At 33.6% G+C, this 22,184-nt stretch overlaps 1 pseudogene; it reads left to right on the forward strand.

Moving 5' to 3' along the window:
- Positions 1–22,184, forward strand: part of LOC149571655 (rust resistance kinase Lr10 pseudogene) — a 66,113-nt pseudogene that overhangs the window by 25,417 nt on the left and 18,512 nt on the right.

The raw sequence follows: 22,184 nt of genomic DNA on the forward strand, positions 1-22,184 counted from the left end.
ATAGGCAACATGTTTGGGAAAAAGCTTTGTTTTATGAGGCCGAGAAGGTTGAATTTCACACAGCCTCTGTTATTCTTGGTGTTCGGGGTTTCTCTCAAGTTGTCGAGTTGGGCATTTTGAGCTTTTGGTATCAAGTTTTATTGGGTTCTTCCTCTTTCAATGAACAGAGGTAGGGGGCATTTTCTAACTTACATATTTTACTATTCTTGTAGTTTTATTTTGTTGAAGAAAGTATGAAAGTTGTGGTTTAAAAGATGCTCACTGATACCCAAGCATGGGTATAGGCAGGAATGGGTGAGTAGTTGTCTAGTTATGTGTATATTCACACTTGGATATGGTGTTCCACATATTTGCATGTTTGTTGTTTTGTTGTTAAAATCTGGGTATTGTTAATGATAAAATAGGGGTTTTCAGTGTCAGGTTTTAAAAATCTGTGATTTTGTTTGTGAGTTTCATTTCCATCTATGAATGGTTAGTAATTTGTCTTTTACATGATTTTACGACATGAGTTACATTTATAGTTTGAATGGGCTTTTGTTTGAACTCGGTCTGTTTGCAAAATTGTTTATAGGCATATATTTAAGCAAAATGTGTTTTTCTATTATGGAAGTGGGATAAGGGATTCTTTTACCCGTGTCTTTTCTTAGAGTTGAGCCACGTAAGGAACGTATGCATGTTATAGTAGGCATGACTGTTTGAGTATATATGTTATCTTATATGTGTATTATTTGTAATACCCTTTCATCAGGTTTTGTGAGCGGCGTGTTTCAAAGTTTCCTTTATGAATATGGTGTGGGAGATTCGGTCTTAGATTCGAGTTTCTTAAAATCTCGAGTTCAAGATCACAGTTGATAACTGTGACATTTAGTTAAACAGTTATCTTGAAATTTTTTAATGCCGAATTGATTTGTAGAAAACAACGATAATATGATAAAAAATTGGTATGAAATCTTTATTATGTTAAATTGTGTACGGTCTGGAAGGTGTTAAGATGTGAATTTATTGTTGACAATTAGTTGAAACCTGTCGATTAGTTTATGGGGTTTGTGTGTTGTCATTAAGCACTGTTATTTGATCAAACACATTTTGAACCATGTTTTGGTTTTCTTGAATATGCTTTGTCAAACATTAGTTGAGTTATTGCTTTGACTTCAAAAAGTTTGGAAGAAAGAGGTGATTGAAATGAATCTTTGAAAATGAAGGATGCTGTCAAAATTTACTTTTTCGAGTGTTTATAGTGTTATATGTTATATGGTAACTATTAAAAGTTGTTGTTCTTTGTCATAGTCATAAACATAAAGATAGTAAATTATGTTTACATTTTGAAATCATTGTTGTATTTTAATAAGACAGTGTAGTTTCTCTAGTCATCAAGTTATAGGAAAGTTGTTTGTAGAGTAGCCGTTTCGTTGTAATCGGGTAGTAGTTTTGTCTTAACAAGATGGTGTTGGGATGAAAATTGAATAAAATCTGTATGCTGATTATAGTAGAATTGCTATTCGGAATTTAGAATTAAGGTAAAACAATAGTTTGGCATTATTGATTAAGAAATGTTTATATGAGGACATTGGGAACGATCAAACTGTAGTTTAATTAATATTGTAGGAAACTGTTTATGTTGGTTAAATTGATGATTGTAGTCAGCAGGGTATTGTATTGAATATTATTGTAATTTGGAATGGAATGGGATAGAGATATTTTCTTTGTGAAACACATATGTATGAACATTGGAATTATTTTCTTATATGCTATTCTATTTAGTATTAAATGGTTATTGTAATCAAAAGTTAGATTTATGATATTAGTTTAATGAAAGTTGATAAAATAGAAATATCATATTTACTGTTATTCTATTATCTTAGTCATTTGTAAAAGATAAATCTAGTTTATTATGACAGCAGGGTACAATTGTGTAATATTAAGATTTGGTAAATGTCATTAATGTGATATGTTTAGATAAATTATATTTACGGGATCTTAATGCTATAATTTGGTTCCTATTGTTATAGTAACCTAGATTACTTTTGCAATTGACAGAATAAGATGTGGTTCAAATAGTTTAAAGGATGTAGTATCATGTTGAATATTGATTTATATCTGTTGCATGAACGTTCTTTTGTAAATCTGTTTGATGTGTATTTTAAGAATAGCTGTGATGAACATTTATCGAGGTGGCTAAATTTGGTTTATCCTATTCAATTAATTAGTTTAGTGATAACTATGAAATCTATTGGGTGGGTTAATTACATATAAAAGATAATTGGCCTTACCTATGACTTAAACCTATATGGTTAAGTATGGAGAACAAGGCATAACTCTATTCTGTCATTGACAAGTAAAATAGAGTTTACCGTTATGTGAGTCTATGAGCATACCATACATGGATGCAGAATCTTAGTGCCATAACGATGACACCTCAGTATATATATGGTTCATTTTCGGGTTATTCTTAGTGTGAGTTTAATTTTGCATTGTTAAGTAAATGTCTACTTCTTGCATATTAATTTTGAAACTGCACTATGTTAAGTGAATCGGATATCTGCATTATTATTATGTATATGCTTAATCTAACATGTACACAGGTGGATTACGCTTTTCAACTCAGTGTACACTGAGCCCCCTTTTTTTGTGTGTTTTTGCATTCTGTGTGGTTTTTAGGTGCTTCAAGATTTCTAGTAGCTAAGGATGTTATTGAAGTTCATCTTGAACTAGTATTCAGTTACTAGTAGGGTCTGAATGTTGGACATAGCTGTTCTAGAATGATATTGTACTTCTTTATTGTACTAAACTCATTATGTATTGGAATCTTTATGAAATCATATTTGGATGATGTCTATTTTTATTATGAGGTTTTTAGATTAAGAGTAATCAATCTGTTTACTTGTACTTGTATTAAGTGGTATTTAAAAATAAATTTATTGCATTCTTTGTTCTCATTCTTTGATTCTTTTGTATGGGTTTGTTTATGGTAGTGTTACAACACACATCTATATGAGTAGGAATATTTTCACTTGAAAGCATGTCATTTATTTAGCAAACCCAAGACCTACCTAAAAATTGTGCCCTACTTTTGAAGAATGTGTGGGAAGACCAAGGTGTGAGATTCTCATGGCTAGTCCATCATGACCAAATTATAATGCATATAAAGTACATATTTTCAAATGATGTCCCATCTTTTGCATTAACAAAAAAATGGTTGAAGATTACAATGTATTAATTCTTTGAAATTTACAAAACAATCAATTTATAATTTTAATTTTAAGCATCATCTTTAGTAGTGATAAAATTGGGAAGCTCTACCCAGCCTACAAAATGATATTAATATTAAATTAAAATAATGAAGGTTATGCTTAAAATGTGGAATGTCCCCTTTACCTATAGCACTAGTGAACACTCTATCCATAGTTAGAATGAGTAGGTACTAGGAACCAATCTTCCACTCTGATTAAAGCAACTAAGTTTGTGGTAGGTTCACTTGAATCAATTAAGTGGTTGGAACTTGGTCATAAAATTGATCCCTAGTTGCTAGTTGCTAGTTGCAACTACTAGATTTTGAAGACAATAATAAGAAGAAATAAAATTTTTTGACTTAGCCTTGAACAACTACTTCAATTATGACATTATGGGCCAAGGTGTCTCCATAAAATATGGAAGCCATTTGTGTATTGCTCTTTGATCTATTCAAATTTCATACCAATACACTTAACACCAACAATTAGTGGGAGTCATTTAGTCAGCTACCTATTTTTGAGGTGATTCATTTAGTTTCCACAATTTTTTTGTTTGAGATGCTATTATTAGATATATCAAAGTTGGGCTTATTTAAAATTATGTATTGACTGTTTTGTAAATTTGAAAGGATTAATAAATTATAATATTTAGTGATTCTTTTGGCTACATAGCCATATCGATAAAATTGTAGTTGGAGTTTCAGTAAGTTATTCTCTTGTTGGTAGTTGTCACTGGTTCTAAACATTTGGCAAAGTAATTTTTCCCTATGATTTTGGAATTGCACTCTCAGTTAAAAGTCTTAGGTAGGGCTAGAGGAGTTTTATGGAATGTGCTTTCACTCTAAGGGGCCTAAATGTTTATTTGGAATATTTTTCTATAAAATAGGAGCTCCAACTTTTTAGCCTCTCAATTTAAGTCCTTGAGAATAAGGTGGTGTTGGTTTGTCAAAAACCTACTCTTCATTTTCCCACCAAATTTAAATAATCCCACCAAACATGAATATATAATTTTAAATTTTAAATTTGATGAGACAACAAACTTCCTTGAACTTAGGAGCTATTTTTTTTAAAGCAACTTCCCTTTTTAAATATTCCTAGTCCATAAGACCACAACCTTACTGACAGAGACAAAGCTCTAGCCCCTTTTGAAAAAGGTGTCATTGGGAAGAAAAAATAATAGGGAAAATTGCCAAACATTCATAATAAAAAAGGCAGTGCTACAACAATCCAAATTCTCAAATGCTTAATTACAAAAGTTTTCCATTAAAATAGGCATAGATGTTCTTCAATCCAGACTTTTTTTCCTCTCACGTAAGGAGCTTCTTGCTTCTGCAACCAAATAATTATTACTATAACCTATTGATATGTCTCTCAGAAAAACATGCCTCTAAATAAGTGCCCATAAATATTTTATAGTTGAAATGAGTATGCTCATTCTAATTGACATTTAGGTCAAAAATTACATACATTTGAGCAGCAACATTATTATTATTTACTTCAAATTTCAATTGATGCACCACATTTGTCTATACTAACTTTAACTTTATTGTTTCAAATTTCAACGGATGCATCATATTTATCTATACTCACCTTAAACTTATTGTTTCAAATTTCAACTGATGCACCATATTTATCTATGAAAAGAGAAATGAAATGCAAAAGAACTGACTAGACAATGAAGAGTTATAATATACAAGTTTATTGAGATAATGGGTGTTGCACACATTGCATAATATTGTTATATTTTATTATTTTATTTTATCAAGTAATGTTCCATCTAGATGGACGTGCAACATGTAAAGATTCCCATGGAATATTCTTGATGAGTTGTATTGTAACATTGTGATAATATTTTATGTAATTATTTAATATTGGTGAAAAGAATTAAATGCCCAATATTAAATGTGGGGTCACTAGGTTAGGTAGCACATGGTTTTAGCACATGGTTTATGTAATACCACTTAGTGGTTTTGTGAGACTTGCTACTATATAAGTAGCCACAAGGGTAGTTTTTGTAGAGTAAGAGTGAGAAAGGCAAGAGTCAAGCGTGACAAGTCTGGATAGGTTAGCCAAGGGAGCATTTGTGAAAGTTGAAAGCATGGCATGGGATGTGTGGATTCATGTTTTTTCACATAGTTAGCTCAATTGTGGCTATGGCCATGGAGGCTTCCATGGTTGTATGGCAATGATATTTTTGTTGAATTCCTTCAATGAGGGTTTCCCAAGGTATATCTTGTGTCACAATTTTATGAGTATGTTGTCTATTCTCTTGCATGTGGATTTTAATTCCTTATTTATTTCAGATCTATTATGGGTTATGTGGAAATGATTATATTCTTTATTGCCAAGTTTTCTTACAAGTGGTATCAGAGCTATGATTTTATTATTGTAACCCTAGATTGAATCTGTGAGAATGCATGAGAGGATAAAAAAAAAGGGCAAGATATATGAATGATTTATTGTAGATCTAAGGGCTTTGGGTTTGCTATTATGATGGGATGTTAAAATATTTGGGCATGTGAAATTTTTTGGACAAAAGAATTTTTTGTATGTTTCATTTAAAATGAGGGTTTTTGGGGGGTAGCATGTAGAAATGACCTCTTGGGTAAAAACAGACCTCACCATTGGATTTGGATCGACATTTCCACTAATTTTGATATATAATATGCCCTAGTTTGGCCATGTTCAAAGGAAATGAAAGAGTTTTTTAGTTTTAGCCCGTGATGGCCATCAAATTTAATCCCGTCAAAATTTTTGTCACCAAAAAAGAAATGAAAAATCATAGTGAAAATGGTAAAAAGACTGTCTTAGTAAAATGACCATAACTTTCTCTTAGAATATCAAATTTTAGAGTTCTTATAGGCGTTAGAAAGCTAAATTAGAGCACTACAACATGGTATAGGTTTGGTTCTGTGATTGTGAGATTTTGTCAAGTTTTAAGAGCCCTAAAGTTAGATGTTGTTTATTTTAAGCATGGATTAGGACATAACTTGGGGATACAAAGTCAGATTTTGGACATCAAGTAGTCAATGGAAAGCTCTTGGAGAGCTTTCAACATTGGTTTAGATTTGGTGTAGGTTTGGCATGATTTATTTGGTGACATATTTGTTTGAATAGTTTATTATTATTTTATACTATGGTAACATTGTGAATTTATGGCATTGTAGATTTAAGATTTGATATCACTGTATACTCAGTTCATTATTTCAGATTGGTCTCATGATGATATGGTATCAATATCTGGTTTGTATATGTATGATGACTTGTTGGATCTACAAGTTGTGACGTGTTGTAAGTGGTCTATACTTACAAGTTGCATTTATGGCTTGGTTATGGGTTGTCTTTTCCCATTGATCTTTCATTATTGATGCATATTTAGATTGGTGGCTTGGATTTGGGTTGTTTATGCCCTAAGACACATGATTTGTTGATTTTTTCTTCATGTAAAAGGGATGAGATGTTGTTACTAGGTTAAGTCATGGTGGAGAATTATGGTTGACTATTTTATGCTGACAAGTTAGACATATTGAGATCCAGATGCTTGGTTCATGGATGTGATCATGGTGCCATGGATTTTGGCATGACATGATTGGTTAAACCTGGGTACATCCTTCATGTTCATTAGCTTGGATTTTTTTGATTCAGTTATGGTGGTATATCTTTTTGGTTGAGGATCATGGTTATTTCGTTTCTTTTGAGGAGCTCATGATGTACACTTTGACTTCTTTGATGGTTTGATGCCTTGGTTGATTCTCATAGTTAGATGATGGATTTTTTTTTTTATCATGATGTCATGGATAGCTTGGATACATGGTTTAGTGGGAGCTTGTGACAGTGATGGGGTGACAGTGCAGGATTAGTTTCTAGTTTGTTTTGGATCTTCATAGAGGAGATGGATTTTATGATGCCATAGGTGACTTGGTACCACGGTTGAGTGGGAGTTGTTGGCATTGGTATATTTATTGAGTGTTTGCAGATATTGGAGGTTTATCTTAGATCTTGTTGCTACAGAAGCATCTTTGACATTTGCATGGTGCACTTGATTATCTTCATGGTGTGTGAAGATGGTTAGATCTTGAGGACTCATGGAGTTCTTGGTTATCTTCATGGTGTGTGGAGATGGTTCCATTTTGAGGACTCACAAGGTTCCTAGTAAAGGTTTGGTTTATGCTTTCATTTGGCATGTTATCCTTGGTATGAGGATGGCTTCATTATTATGTCATGTTATACTCGATATGCATTTAGAGTTGTGACATGTTATGGTATGTTCTTGTGGAGCATGTTATCTCTTTTGTTGAGATAGTTAGATCATGTTGTCATGTTTATGTTCTTGAGGCCATGGTTGGAACTTTGACATTGATCTTGGTTTAGTTTCTTGGTATTGAGTACACTGATCATAAGTTAGATACTTCATGATATTGCTATGTTGCATTTGGAGTTGGCATGGATTGATTGGTTACAGGTGCTCATGGGTACTTAGAGACGGTGGTGATGCTGATTTCTCTTGGATTAGAGAAGTATTTGTTAGGATGATTGATGGTTTCAATAGGAAGTTTGAGGAGCAGTCACCTGATATGGATGTGAGAGGATATTGTTCTTAGATGAGTCTTGGTTGGAGACTTGGGTGTCTTGATGAGAATTCTCATTCCCCACTCTTGGTCTACTCAGTGGTTTGCTACTTGAGAGGTATAACCCATTATTATTTTTCTTAGTTGCATTATATTTATGCTTGTCTTTTATGGATATGGATCTTGAGCTATGGTACATGAGTTATTTATGGAAGGTTCATTTGAGAGATGGTTTAGCATTGGTTATCTCCATGTGCATATGTTATTATGTTGGTTGAGTTTAGGAGATGGTTTTATATTGGGCATATTCCTTGGTTTAGGAATGGTTTATTGAGTTTGATCTTCTTGTCAGAGGCTTACATCCATAACTATCTATATGGTATGGTTTGGGTGTTGTTGATGCTTCTTGTTGGGGTTTAATGGAGGAGATCATACTTGCATAGTTTACATCTAGAGGTGTGTGTAGAAGGACATGATATAGGTTATGATTTGCATAGTTTCTTTGGTCGTGGTTATCTTCTTGGATGTTCAGTTTTGCCTACATTGGATTTGAGATTGGTTAGAGATTGTGATCACTAGTTTGTGTTCATGTATGTCATGTGAGAGATGACATGGTTATTACTTTATCTCTTTCCCCTGTTGGTTGTAGAGAACTTGGGAGAGCATTGGAGACTTTTTATGAGAGTTATTCTTGTAGGATATTAGTTTATGTATTGTGGATGTCCTTGATACTACATGGATTCACTTCTTTAAGATGTTGTGAGTGGATTGGTTATAGATTTGACATTATCTTTTGTAGTGGAAGCTTCTTGGTATATATGTGGTAGGTATTGCTCTTGAGGCTTGTGACTGCAGGTTGCAGATTAGATATGTCGGTGATATGAGATTGACTTGTTATACTTTTGAGGTATGGATAGTTGGATGGGTTGGCACTTGATGTGGGTGTTATTTCGGCTATGGATATATTAACAACTACGGATATATGTGATTACCTTTGGATCAAGTTTTTTTGTGCTTGAAATTTTAGTTGGTACAAGATTTTATGATATTCTAATGCGACAAGTTGGGTGGCTTTCTCTTTGGATGGCTTCTATGTATGTTTAGTGGCAGTGGCATAATAGGAGGTGAGATCATTCATGTTTGAGATGCTAGATACTTTGATTTTGTTGTGAATACCAAGATGGAGCACTTGGTTTAGTTTGATTCATGATGGTGGATGTGCTGGGAGGGATTGTTCCCTTGTTCATTTATGTGGCTACAGATTGACCCTATGCAATGTATACAACAAGTGGGAGATTGTTGAGATAATGGGTGTTGCATGCATTACATAATATTGTTATATTTTATTATTTTATTTTATCATGTAATGTTCCATCTAGATGGACAGGCAACATGTAAAGATTCTCATACAATATTCTTGATGAGTTGTATTGTAACATTGTGATAATATTTTATGTAATTATTTAATATTGGGAAAAAAAATTAAATGCCCAATATTAAATGTGGGGTTAGTGGGTTAGGTAGAAAATGGTTTATGTAATACCACTTAATGGTTTTGTGGGACTTGCTACTATATAAGCAGCCATAAGGGTAGTTGTTGTAGGGTAAGAGTGAGAAAGGCAAGAGTCAAGTAGGACAAGGCTTGACAGGTTAGCCAAGGGAGCATTTGTGAAGGTTGAAAGCATGGCATGGGATGTGTGGATTCATGGTTGTTCACATAGTTTTCTCAGTTGTGGCTATGGCCATGAAGGCTTTAATGGTTGTATGGAAATGGTATTTTTGCTGAATAATACATGGTGATGGATGCTTTTGGAGGCTAAGTTTTTCCCTCAATGAGGGTTTCCCAAGGTATATCTTGTGTCACAATTTTGCGGGTATATTGTCTATTCTCTAGCATGTGGATTTTAATTACATATTTATTTTAGATCTATTATGGGTTATGTGGAAATGGTTATATTCTTTATTTCCAAGTTTCCTTACAAGGTTTTAGATTCAATTTTTAAATAAAAATTGGTCATTCTATAATAAATATATGTTTTAAGGAAAAAATATATCCCAATTATAAAAATAGAGAAATTGTGGTGGTACATTAACTATAATATCTAATACTTTTCTTTCGATGTGTCTAGTGCTCCAAGTTCCTTTTACCATTTCTGCAAAATACATTTACAATATCTTATGCTTTTTCACATTCATTAAAATTCATATTTCTTTTTGATCAAATGTTTGTGATGCTCCACTTGGTGTTGCTAGTTCCCATATAATCAAACTAATATACAATCCATCTTTTTCCATTACAAATCAATAGTTCTAAATTTTAAAAGATAATGTTCCAGCTTGCATTCTATTCTTCATGGATATTTGATCTTTCTCTGTTTAGATAATTTATATGTTGAAAGATAAGTACCATGCATGTCTTCAAGGTAAAGTTGTCCAATTACAAGAATCAAAGGACTTGAGAAAAATAGCTCAATTTGTCTATGGTGCTTGGCACCAAAGGCCTTCCACCTACTTTATTACATCTTAAGGTTAGCATGTAGGACACATTCAACATTGTCAATTTAGCAAATAAGTTGGTCTTAAATGGTTTAAAGGATTTATTATTCTTAATTAGTATTAAAGAAACCCTTCTTCTTCTTCATTACTCAACTATTCATGTCAATGGAAAGCTCTTGTAAATTTTAATCTTAAAGAGGTTTTGCAAATTTTAAAGAAGTTTTGAAAACTTTATGGGATTTCATGTTAATGCTAATTTTTTGTACTTAATAGGTGGAAGTTTTAACATAGTGGGTATCGATGATTACAATTTTGTTGCAATACCATTTAATGTGCATTTTAAGATGGTGTGCTTGTGTGAATATGGTAGATGCTGGAAACTATATTTTGGCATATAAAAAGAAAAATTAAAGTGCCTAAGCAAAAAGAATTTAAAAAATTCACATTACATTTTGTGCATTTCTATTGTTCCTCCATTATTATTTTTTATGTTAATACAGTATACATGAGATCTTGACTACATTGTAACTAATTTTATGGATGATGGCTTCAAAATAATTTGTGATTTTCCTTTGTCACAAGTAAGTTGAAGAAATTTGTATTTTTCACATATAGAACACAATTTATCATGTATCTCAAGAGAAAAGATGTGTGGCCTAAAATACAAATTTTCTAATCATTTATTAGTGCAACAAAGTCTTTTTTTAAATGTATTTACTATGATAGTGGACATGTTATTCATTATTTATTAATATGATTTGGGTTATATTTGAATGAAGTACAATGCCATTTGTTTATGCCTATTTCCATTGTATAATGTTTTTTAACCACCTGCCAATGAAAGACAGTATTTCTATATCACATCCAAATTTTGTCAACACTCACACAGACTAGATAAGCTTGTATTTCAATTTTCTTGGTTTCTATTTTCATTTACATATCTCTACTCTTCTTTCTACTAATTTTTGGAGGAACTTTGTGAAGGGAAACGAGAGCACCCTAGAAAGTCATATGAGATCAGTATGCACATCCTATATACAATATTCATTGAATAACTTCTAATAAGAAAATACAAGTACATACTACTATGCCATAAGAGTGGAATCAGACATAGGTAATTTCCTACAATTAAACCTTAAAGGAAAGTGGTTGCAATCTACTAATCTAAATAAATTTCAGCAGCATTACGACATACCGATTATTATTTTACAATCATAAAATTAGAGAGATGAGAAGTTATTTGCAAAGGGTTATGCTGTCAAATTTTCTCTAGAATGGAGCAAGATGTAAATCTCCATGTGAAGGCTGAAAATGTATTGTAACTTGTTGCTGAATAATACATTAGCTCGAAGGCCTAGAGGGTGGGGTTTTTACCTAGAAAGGTTTTCCCCATGTATATCTATGTTCTCTATTCTCTCTCATTCTTCTATTTTTATGATTGTAAAATAATAATTTGTATGTCATAATGCTGCTGAATTTTATTTAGATTGGTAAATTGCAATCAATTTCCTTTAAGATTTAATTGTGGGAAATCAACTATGTCTAGTTCCACTCTAATGGCATAGTAGTATGCACTTGTATTTTCTTATTAGAAGCTATTCAATGAACTATTGTATACAAGATGTGCATACTAATCTCAGATGACTTTTTGGGGTGCTCTCAATTCCCTTCAATTGGTACTAGAGCTCAGTTTTGTGAATTGCATGTTGCTTGCATGTGAGGATTCACAAAGTTTTTGGTTCTGGGTATTTCTTTTGTTAAGATTTCTTAGCTTGCAAAGCTTGAAGATTTTTTTTGAAGAATTTGGCTAATAATTAATCCTTGGATGAGTGGATCTCTTTTTGTTGATTTACTTTTTAGGAGACAATAGACATTTCTTGAAAGATGGTGAAGAGAGAGAAAATAGAGTTGGTCATGTTGAAATGATATTGATCTAGAGTTCTTGGCTGACAAAAGAATAATTCTTGATGCATTGGTATTGGAAGATGTTTCTTTTGTTACCTAGAATGCATAGATATTATGAGTTGATCCTTAGATGATCTAGAAACTTCTAGATAGCCTATCTCACTTAGATGCATGTACTCGTAGTGGGTGTGGAATTGGTCTACAAGTGGGCCTGGAGTTCCAGTACTATGTTTTTTCTCTTGGATGCTTATACATGCATGGCTTGGATTCTTGTTTGTTGGATCTAAGAGGTTTATAGATTTTCGTAAAAAATCTATGGCAATGTTCATCTATGATAATCCATTATTTTGGGTTCATTTGTTTGGTATTTTTTTCAGACTTTGAGTCTTCCAAATGAGAAGTGGGTGTGAATATGCATGGGTGCCCTTAAAGACAATGTTATTTGTAGGTTTTTCATGTTGAAATAAAAACTTTTGGTTTTTTTTGGATCTATTAACGAGCTATTTTCTTGACTCTTGTTCCTTTAGAGTAGTACCAGATGAGATAGTTGTAGTTCTACATGCATGTATTCTTTGTGCATGGTGAAAGGAGGTGTTTTTATTATTCTGCATGGAGATGTTGGTACGTGATCAGTCACTCAACATTTCTATGGTGATGCTTTGTTGGATTACTAAACTATGGTGCTTGATGTGGACATGATTGGCAAATCAGATTTGTGCTTGATCTAGTGTTTGAGTCATATTTTCTATATGATTATTCTTTTTTATCTCATTTTTATATGTCACTAATGTGATAGTGGGTTTGCACGTTTCAATGATTAGATCTATAAGTTATGCAGTCAAGTGGGTAGGCCACCCATTTAATTGCAGTGGGATAACTTGGATGTGCACAGACTGTATCCATCAAATTTGATTCAGTGTTGGTGCAAACTTGTTAGCTGGCCTTGTTTGTGGTTACTTGTACATTTGTGTGGTTGCTTTGAGATGAGAGGGTGGATGATATTTCAGTACTTGGTTAGTCAGTTATGGAGTCCTAAAGTATGGTGAATTTCCTTAGTATAGAGATCTTGGTTTCACTCAGTGTGATGTGTGGGCTTGGATGATTTTCAAATTTGGAGGATGGTGTGTCATATGTGCTTAGATGACTCGGTAACATGTTTCAATGAGAGCTTTGGTAATGGCTATATTTTTCCATCATATGGTGATGGATGATCTTCTTTAGTGTTGTAGATGTTCGAGGATGCTTCAAATCCTGTTGTTGCAAAAGGGTCTTTCATATTTGTTGGTTCACTAGTTGGAGATGGTATCTTCATGTGATTGGAGATGTTGACATCTTTAGGATTCAAGGGGTCCTTGGTAGAGATGTTGTTTATGCTTTTATTTGATATGTTATCATGGCGGCTTTTATATCATGGTTCTCTCTTTATTACCAGTTTAGAGTTGTGACATCATATTGTTTTATCTCTTTGGAGGAGATGGTTTAGATCATGATGTCATATTTATGTTCCTAAATCCATGGTTAGAGCTTTGACATTGATCTTGGTTAGTTTCTTGGTATTGAGTACTTTGATCATTTTCTTGATACTCCATGATAGTGCTCTGTTGTAGTGGATTTTTTCTTGGAGTGATTGATTATAGGTGCTGGTGGATACTTGGAGACTTAGGTGAGGCTAGAGTTCTCTTGAGATGAGATAAATGTTGTTGAGATGTATACTCTTGATGAGATTTCAACAAAAAGTCTAAGGAGCCTACACCTTTGTTAGATGTGAGTTCAATAGAGACCTACGAGGAGATTGTTCTTGGATAAGTCATAGGTTGACTTGCCTATCTTAGAGAAGCATTCACATTCCTTGTTCTTGGTTTACTCAGTATTTTATCATGTGAGAGGTATTGCCCAATGTTACTTTTAGGTGCTTTATCTTTTCTTTCATATTTATGGATCTTGAGCTACAGTTAGATGGTTCTGCAGGATTCATTATGAGAGATGGATAACATGATTATCTCCTTGAGGTGTATTTTCATTTATGATGACAATAGGAGATGGTAGTGGGAAAATTTCCTAAAATGGGAATAGAGTTGTTTGATCTTCTTTGAGAGGCTTACATCCATGCAGATTTATGATATAATGTTATGTTTGATCTCTTGAGATTGAATAGTTTTAGATGTTGTTGAGGCTTTTCTCTTGGGGTTTCAAAGGAGGTCATACTTGGTATAGTTGACATTTAGAAGTGTTTTTAGAAGGACATTCTACATGCTTATGATTTGCAATTTCCTTCTTTGGTCTTAGTTATCTTCTTGGATGTTTTGTTTCACATAATATTATTTTTGAGATTTATTGAAGCTATGGTGGTCACTCTTTTGTGGTCATTTGTTATCACTTGTACTTCTTCCTTTTTGTGATGACAAGGTGGTTCATTTATCTCTTTTCTTTGTTGGATGTGGAGAACACAAGAGAGTTGTGGAGACTAGATGAGAGAGATGTTTCTTGTAGTGTTTTTGCTATAGGATCAGCATGTATTTGTGGAAGGTCCTTGGTACTACATGATTTCACTTGCTTTGTGTTGTTATTCTAGTAGACTTAGTACACTTTTGATTTTTCAAATTTGACATTACCCATGCAATGGGAGTTATTGTATGTGTTTGGTCTTCATTGATTGAATTGCACATAAAGCTTGAGGTTGTAGTTCATGGGTTGGTTATATTGTTGGCATGAGTTTTCTGGTATTGGATACCTTTGAGGTATGAGTGATTGGATGAGTTAGCATTTACTGTGGATGCTATTTTCAATCTTGTGCATTTATTAGTTGGATTGGAAAAATTAGTTTGGTTGTTGTTCTCGCTGATGTTTTATCTTTTTTTCTATAGGATGACTTCATAGTTTTGTTGTGATAAGAAGTTAATGTTTTTTATTCTTCTGTGTAGCTCATGAGCATAGCGGAGTGGTGGCAATGTTGTGTAGCCTTTGTTATCACTAGAATATTATGCTTGTGTTATTTGGATAGGTGTCTAGTTGGAGCATGAGAGTATGTGTTAAGATTTATGTGGTTTCATGAAAGGTTGTGATGATACAGTTTCATTAGCTTGAATCTTGCAAGGTCTTCGTCAAGTGGTAGATTGTTGGGATAAGGTGACTTAGCCTTACCATGATTTAAAGTTGGATTCTTCCACAAGAAAAGACTTGGAGTAGAAAAATAGAAAGCTTCTATTTTTTGGTGATTTATTATCTTATGCTTTATTTTTATGGAAGGGTTTGCATAAGGAAGTTTCTAAAATAATTTTTAGATGTTTTGAATGTAGATGCTTTAGAAACTATTTCCTCTTGTATGAAAACTCTATAAATACAAAGCATTGTTGTAGAGAATTAAGAGAGAGATGAGAAATTATTTGCATAGGGTTATGCTACTAGATTTTCTGTAGAATGGAGCAAGATGTAAATCTCCATGTGAAGGTTGAAAATGTATTGTAACTTGTTGCTGAATAATACATTAGCTTGATGGTTTGGATGGTGGAGTTCTTACTTGGAAAGATTTCCCCACGTATATCCGTGTTCTCTATTCTATCTCATTCTTCTAGTTTTATGATTGTAAAATAATAATCTGTATGTCATAACGCTACTTAAATTCATTTAGATCGGTAAATTGCAATCACTTTCCTTTAAGGTTTAATTGTGGGAAATCTAGCTTCATTTGGCAACTTTCCAAGAAAGAACAAATAAAACAATAAATCACGGTAAGGCTTAGTCACCTTATCTCAACACTTTGACCTACTGGTTACTTGTTTATTTTCTCCACATTCCCCTTTCTACCTTTCATTCAGCATCTATTTTTAAAAACTGAGTTTTAATTAGCATCCATCTATGCGAGGACAGGAACGAAGAGAGTAATCAACCAAAATAATGGAAATGAATTGTTCCAAAAATAGAATTGTGAACAAGTGAAGAAAAACTGGAGGAACAAAATGTTACGTGGGTCCCATGGGCCAACATCCCCAAGAAGTTCATGCTTGTAGTGGCCGGTTAAGCCCAACCCAAATTTGACTATTTTAGAATATCTTAATTATCTGACTTTGAAAAAAAAAAGTGTAATCAGAATCATGGTGCATCCTGAGCACGTTTAGATAACTTATCAAAGGGAGGCTTTTTTTAAAAAACTAAGTATTATCTAAATAACTAGTTGCATAGCCATTGCCCTCACTTTTCTTGATGGCCAGATAATTGAATCATAAATGCTAACTCATTTTGATTCTCATAGTAGCACGAACTCTCATAGTTGTCTACTGAAAGATGTCATACTTCTTTAAGTTTAAAGAGTTCCAAACTTATGTCGCAAGTGAACCTATGAATTCAGTGACTATTGGCAAAGTGGAGAGTTTCCTCTAAAGTTATAAACATCAAATGCCCAACAAATATTCATTCTCTCAGGTAGAGAAAATCACCAACAAATTTGCAAATAAATTGAGAGAAGGGGGATTCAGTGTGGTTTATAAAGGTAATCTTCTAGTGGCACTTTATTGACCATCAAAATTCTTGATCAATCAAGATAGAGTGAGAAGAAGTTCATGAATGAGGTTACAATGCTGGGAACCATTCATCATATCCATTTGGTTTTCCTCATGGGTTACTATTTTAAAGCATTTAGAAGTGCACTTGTTTACGAGTACATGGCAAAGGGATCCCTAGAGAAGTTTCTATTTGTAAAGAAAGGAAAAGAGTAGGTGCTCAATTAGGGTCAACTATATTCAATTTCTTTGAGCACAGCTCGTGGAATTGCATATTTACACCAAGATTATATCAAGCAATGTTGGGTGTGTACATGAAGCCCAAAAATCTTTCATTTATTATTTTCCCTCCAATTGTTTGTCTCTTCGTTTCTCTTGAGACTTTATATATATATATCTGTGTGTGTGTGTGTGTGTGTGTGTGTGTGTGTGTGTGTGTGTGTGTGTGTGTATGCATGCATTGGAGGTTCACTATTTCATATTTTATTCAAAGAGCTGAAGCTACAACTATGATGTAAAGTTTAGACTTTAACATTAATAACAGATCTTCACTATAGTGTGGATATAGCCACAATTTATGGTAAACCATGATAAAATTGTGTGTTTGTGTTTTTCCTCTTTCTTTTTGTTCTATTTTTTCTTAGTTTTCTCTTTCAGTGAACTTCACAATTGGTATCAAAGCTTAGCATAGTCACTAGAATCAATTTTAGTGTTTGAAAATTTGATGTCATGGAAGGTTTGTGAGTGTCGAAATTCTCAGGACAGAATTTTAGTTTGTGGAAAGTTCAGATGCATTTATGCTAGTCAAGCAAGACTTGGCAGTAGCAATTGATGGAAAAGAAAAGAAGCTAACTGCAATGAAGGATGAAGACTGGGATAAAACTAATGAGAAGGAAAATGCAACAATCTTTCTTTCCTTATCATAGAATGTTTTATTCAATGTACACAATGAATCTATGACCAAGGAAGTTTGGGATAAACTTTAATGTATGTACAAAATGGCCTCAACTGCAAAGAAAATATTCATTATGAAGAAGCTCTGAAAGCTAAAAATGAAGGATGGGATTATGATGTCAAATCATATAAATGATTTGAACACTCTATTATGACAAGCAACCTTAGTTGGTATGACACAAGATGATGAATCTAAAGCTATCATCTTGTTGTGTTCCTTATTTGATAGTTAGGATCCTGCTATTACAATAGTTAGTACTTCTAACTCCTCAAAGAATAAGCTAGTCTATGATGAAGTAATGGCCACTCTACTTAGTGAGAATATATGGAGAAGCAACAAGGAATCCTCATCTAATGAATCCTTGGTGGTAGTCAACATTGAATCTAGAGGAAGAAGCCAAAATAGGGGAAGAAACAATCATCATACAAGATCAAAATTAGCTAGGCAGTTGAAGTCAAGTGAAAGGAAAGGAGGAGACTGTTGGTTTTGTGGAAAAAGTGATCATGTGAAAAAGGATTGTAGAGGTTATTAAAGAGCACAAGAACGAGTGCAGGAAAGTCAAAGCAACATCATCTATGACAAATATGATAGTGTATTGATTTTATCTACAACTGAGACTACTTTAGGCTCATGGGTTTTGGATTCCAACACATCATTTCACGCCTGTTCATGTATGGATTACTTCTCAAATTATCAAGGAGGTAAGTTCAGTGAAGTATACTTGGGTGATAATAAAGCATGTAAAATAGTAGGCAAAGGGATCCATGTTAGTTGTGAAAGGAGACAAAATTGTGAGTTTATATTGTAGAAAATATCAATGAAGTGGGGGCTTCCATGACAATTGAAGATAGCAATTTGAAATTGTGGCATCAAAGGTTGAGTCACATGAGTAAAAAGGCCCTTGTTGTTTTGCATAAAAGGGAGTAATTACTAAAGCTGAAATCAGTTGACTTACAATTTTGTGAACATTGTCTCTATGGAAAATAGAAGCAGGTCAGCTTCTTAAGGAATGGACATGAAAAGAAAGGCACTCCTTTGGCCCTTGTCTATTCCAATGTGTTTGGACCCACCGAGGAAAGTTCTATTGGAGGAGAAAATTTCTTCCTCACTTTCCTTGATGATTGCACAAGAAAGGTATGGATTTACATATTGCATAAGAAATTTGATGTTTTTAGCAAGTATAAAGTTTTTAAAGCTTTAGTTGAGAATCAGATTGGTCACAAAAAAAAGTGTTTGCAAATGGATAATGGCTGAGAATTTTTCTCATTGGAGTTTGATTCATTTTATGTAGATAATGGCATCCATCAAATTAAGATTTCTCCATTCACCTTGCAAGAAAATGGAGCAGCAAAGAAGATGAATAGAAAAATCCCTGAGAAAGTTTGTTGTATGCTTTCTAATGCTAGTTTAGGCAAGGATTTTTGGGCAGAGGCATGAAATACAACAGTCTACTTAATCAACTGAAGTCCCTCTTCTTGGGTAGATTTTTGCATATGGGAGGAAGAGTGGCTAAGAAAGAAAGTCTCATATTCTCACATTCGGGTGTTTGGATGCAAAGTTTATGCACATGTTCTGAAGGAGAAATGAATGAAGCTTGATCCAAAATCACAAAGAAGCATATTTGTGGGCTATGGTGAAAACCAATTTGGTTTTAGAATTTGGGATCTAGTTGGGAAGAAACTTATGAAAAGTAGAGATGTCATCTTCAATGAGAAGGTATATCTGGCTCTCAACATAGAAGAAAAATATGCAAGTGAGTATATCCATTTCTCCATTTTTTATAATAATAATCTTGGTAGAAATTGGAATCTTATCTCTCCAAATGCATTATCTGTTAGAGTAAAGCATTAATTTAATTTAATTTAAATTATTAAATAGATTTTCCTTCTTAGGTTACCCTTTCGAGTTTTGATCTCCTTTCATAAGGATTGATCTTTTGTAATTGTTTTTTATCTCTTCCATTTATGAGAATACATTTCCATAATTTTTACAGAAAAACCCTTGCCTCCTCTCCTCTTTTTCTTCTGTGACAAGATTTTTTCCATGTAGGTGTTTGAAGGCTTTGTGGATTTGTATTGATCAAATCCTTCATGGTATTAGAGCTAGATCTGTGTAGCTTGTTCATTATCTGGAGAAAAAGAAGAACATAGGTTTGACATAATAGATCTAGATTTTTTTGGGTATTTTTGTGGAAAAAAGAGGGGGGTCACTGATTTTTGAAGCAAATTGAGACAAAATGGACACTAGGATAGATCCAAAAGGTGTTAAAAACCTTGTTTCCATATATAAAGTTTGTCCATTTTTTACAACGTTGATCTGGCAGAAATTTTTTTTGCCTACAATGTCGTATAACCTCCTACATGTGTTATGAGACAATTAAACACACACACACACACACACACACACACACACACACACACACACACACACACACACACACACACACACACACACACACACACACACACACACACACACACACACACACAATTGTTTTTTCTAGCCCACAGGCCCTTACCGGCACCAAAAAATCCTTTTTTGATGTTGTCTCGACTCCAGCGGTCACTTTTTCAAACTCGACATTGGCTTTCCTTGTTAACTAGTCACACTAGCTCAGCTCCGCCACCAAGAGAGCCACTCTGCCACCACTAGCCAGCAGTGTTTTTTTAATTATTTAAAAAAAATTCTCTTACTTCTGGGGACCCTATTTCTTTTTTGCAATAACTTGAGCATACAAGGATCTTTTTTTATCCAAAAGAAGCATCAGAAAGCTGGTTCTAAGATAGAGATGATGGAGAAGAAATTTTTGGGATTTTTTTCTAGATTGATACCTATTTTGGCACTTGAAGTCTATTGATGGCTTCTATCTTCTACATAACTTCTTTGTTATAGCTCTATTTTCTATTCTAAAAAAAGTTTCATAAAGTTCTTCTCAAGAACTTTCTAGATTCTTAGTCATTTTGCTAGTATTTGGTACTAGGTATTTTTTATTCATATGTAAAGCTTTTTTTCTCTTCTCTCATTTATGCAATCTATTTGTAAGTTGGGGTTTGATTTATTGCATTGTGGGGGCATTTTTATATTATTTTAAGTTATTATATCATTATATCAAAAAACATAACAAACCCTTTCTAAAACAATGGCTATGACCACTTTCTCTAGAACTTCTGACCCCTGACAATTATCACATCTAGAAGACCTCAATGACTTAATTGATTTGGTCATAAGAATTGTGGTCATGTTTAGATGCCATGCATCCTATTTTTTAGAGGCTTTTTGAGATCATGCAACATTGAAACAAAATGGATGAGGAAATCTGATTGATTGCATTATAGGTATTAGATAGTTTACAATTTCATTTAGATAGTTGTAATACTCCTCTAGATAAGTGGACCAAGTTTCATGGCTTGTTTGGTATACTAAATGAGTTCAAGGCACTTCAGATAGAGATAGACCTTACATCACTTGTGCTGGATTCTTTTCCAACTATTGATGACTTCTTGATGAAGTTTACTCAATAGAGATCCTTGTTGTAAAGTTGTGGAAAGATGAAGAATGATACTGAGTGCATCTATTTGATTCTCTCTAAGCTTTGAGGGAATTTTTAGATATTTTCTTCCATGTTATATTCCACCAAATATGCTTTCGAGAATAGATTTTTTATGCCTTCTTTTGAGGTCTTCTGTGATCACTTGACTAAAGAATAGTCAAAGCTCACACACTTGGATACTATGACTAGTTCTAAGACAAAGGCACTGGTAGCTCAAACATCTATAGGAAAGCCAAACCAAAAAGTGAAGCATAAGATAGATTTAGTAGGAAATGAGAGTTCCTCCAAGCCTCCTCCCAAATCAAATGCTTGGAAACCGTCTTAGAAGGGTAATACTTCTAAGTTTGGTGAGTCTTTCTCTAAGACTAAGAAGTATACTTGTGAACCTTGCAATTTTTGTGGCAAGGAAGGACATCTAGTTTCTAGGTGTTGCAAATGTCTTGAGGCATTATAGGAGGCCATGCAACATTCTAGTATTTCTTCTCTGAAGCCTCCACCTCTACATATTAGGAAAGGACATACTCTTTCTATATGAGCATTGTCTTCTCTAGCTCCTTGGATTCTTTATTTTGGAGCTTCCCATCATATGACACACTCACTTGATTTGGTTACCTTACTTTCTCATAGTGTTACTACATAGATTGTAGTTGGTGATTCTTCTTAGCTTTCAGTCACAGTTTTAGGAACTATCCCATTAGAAGGTGGTTCACTATAGGATGTTCTCTTGGTTCTAGCCATTTCTATGAACCTTCTGTCTATCTTTCAGATTTGTCATTCAGGCTTTGGAAAGAGAGTTGAGTTCTCACCACATGATGTGGTTACTTGAGACCTCCATGATCCTAATTTGGTTATTATTATAGGGAGTGTTGATCTACAGGTATTTCTCTCATTGTTCATGTAGACATAGTGAGAAAGCTTTGGCATGAGCATTTTGGTTATGTCAACTACAAATATCTATAGAAGATGAGTACATAGGAGATAGTG

Source organism: Cupressus sempervirens, chromosome 2 (assembly GCF_028749045.1).
Source record: "Cupressus sempervirens isolate cs-2001-9-10 chromosome 2, ASM2874904v1, whole genome shotgun sequence".
In the NCBI taxonomy this organism is placed as follows: Eukaryota; Viridiplantae; Streptophyta; class Pinopsida; order Cupressales; family Cupressaceae; genus Cupressus; species Cupressus sempervirens.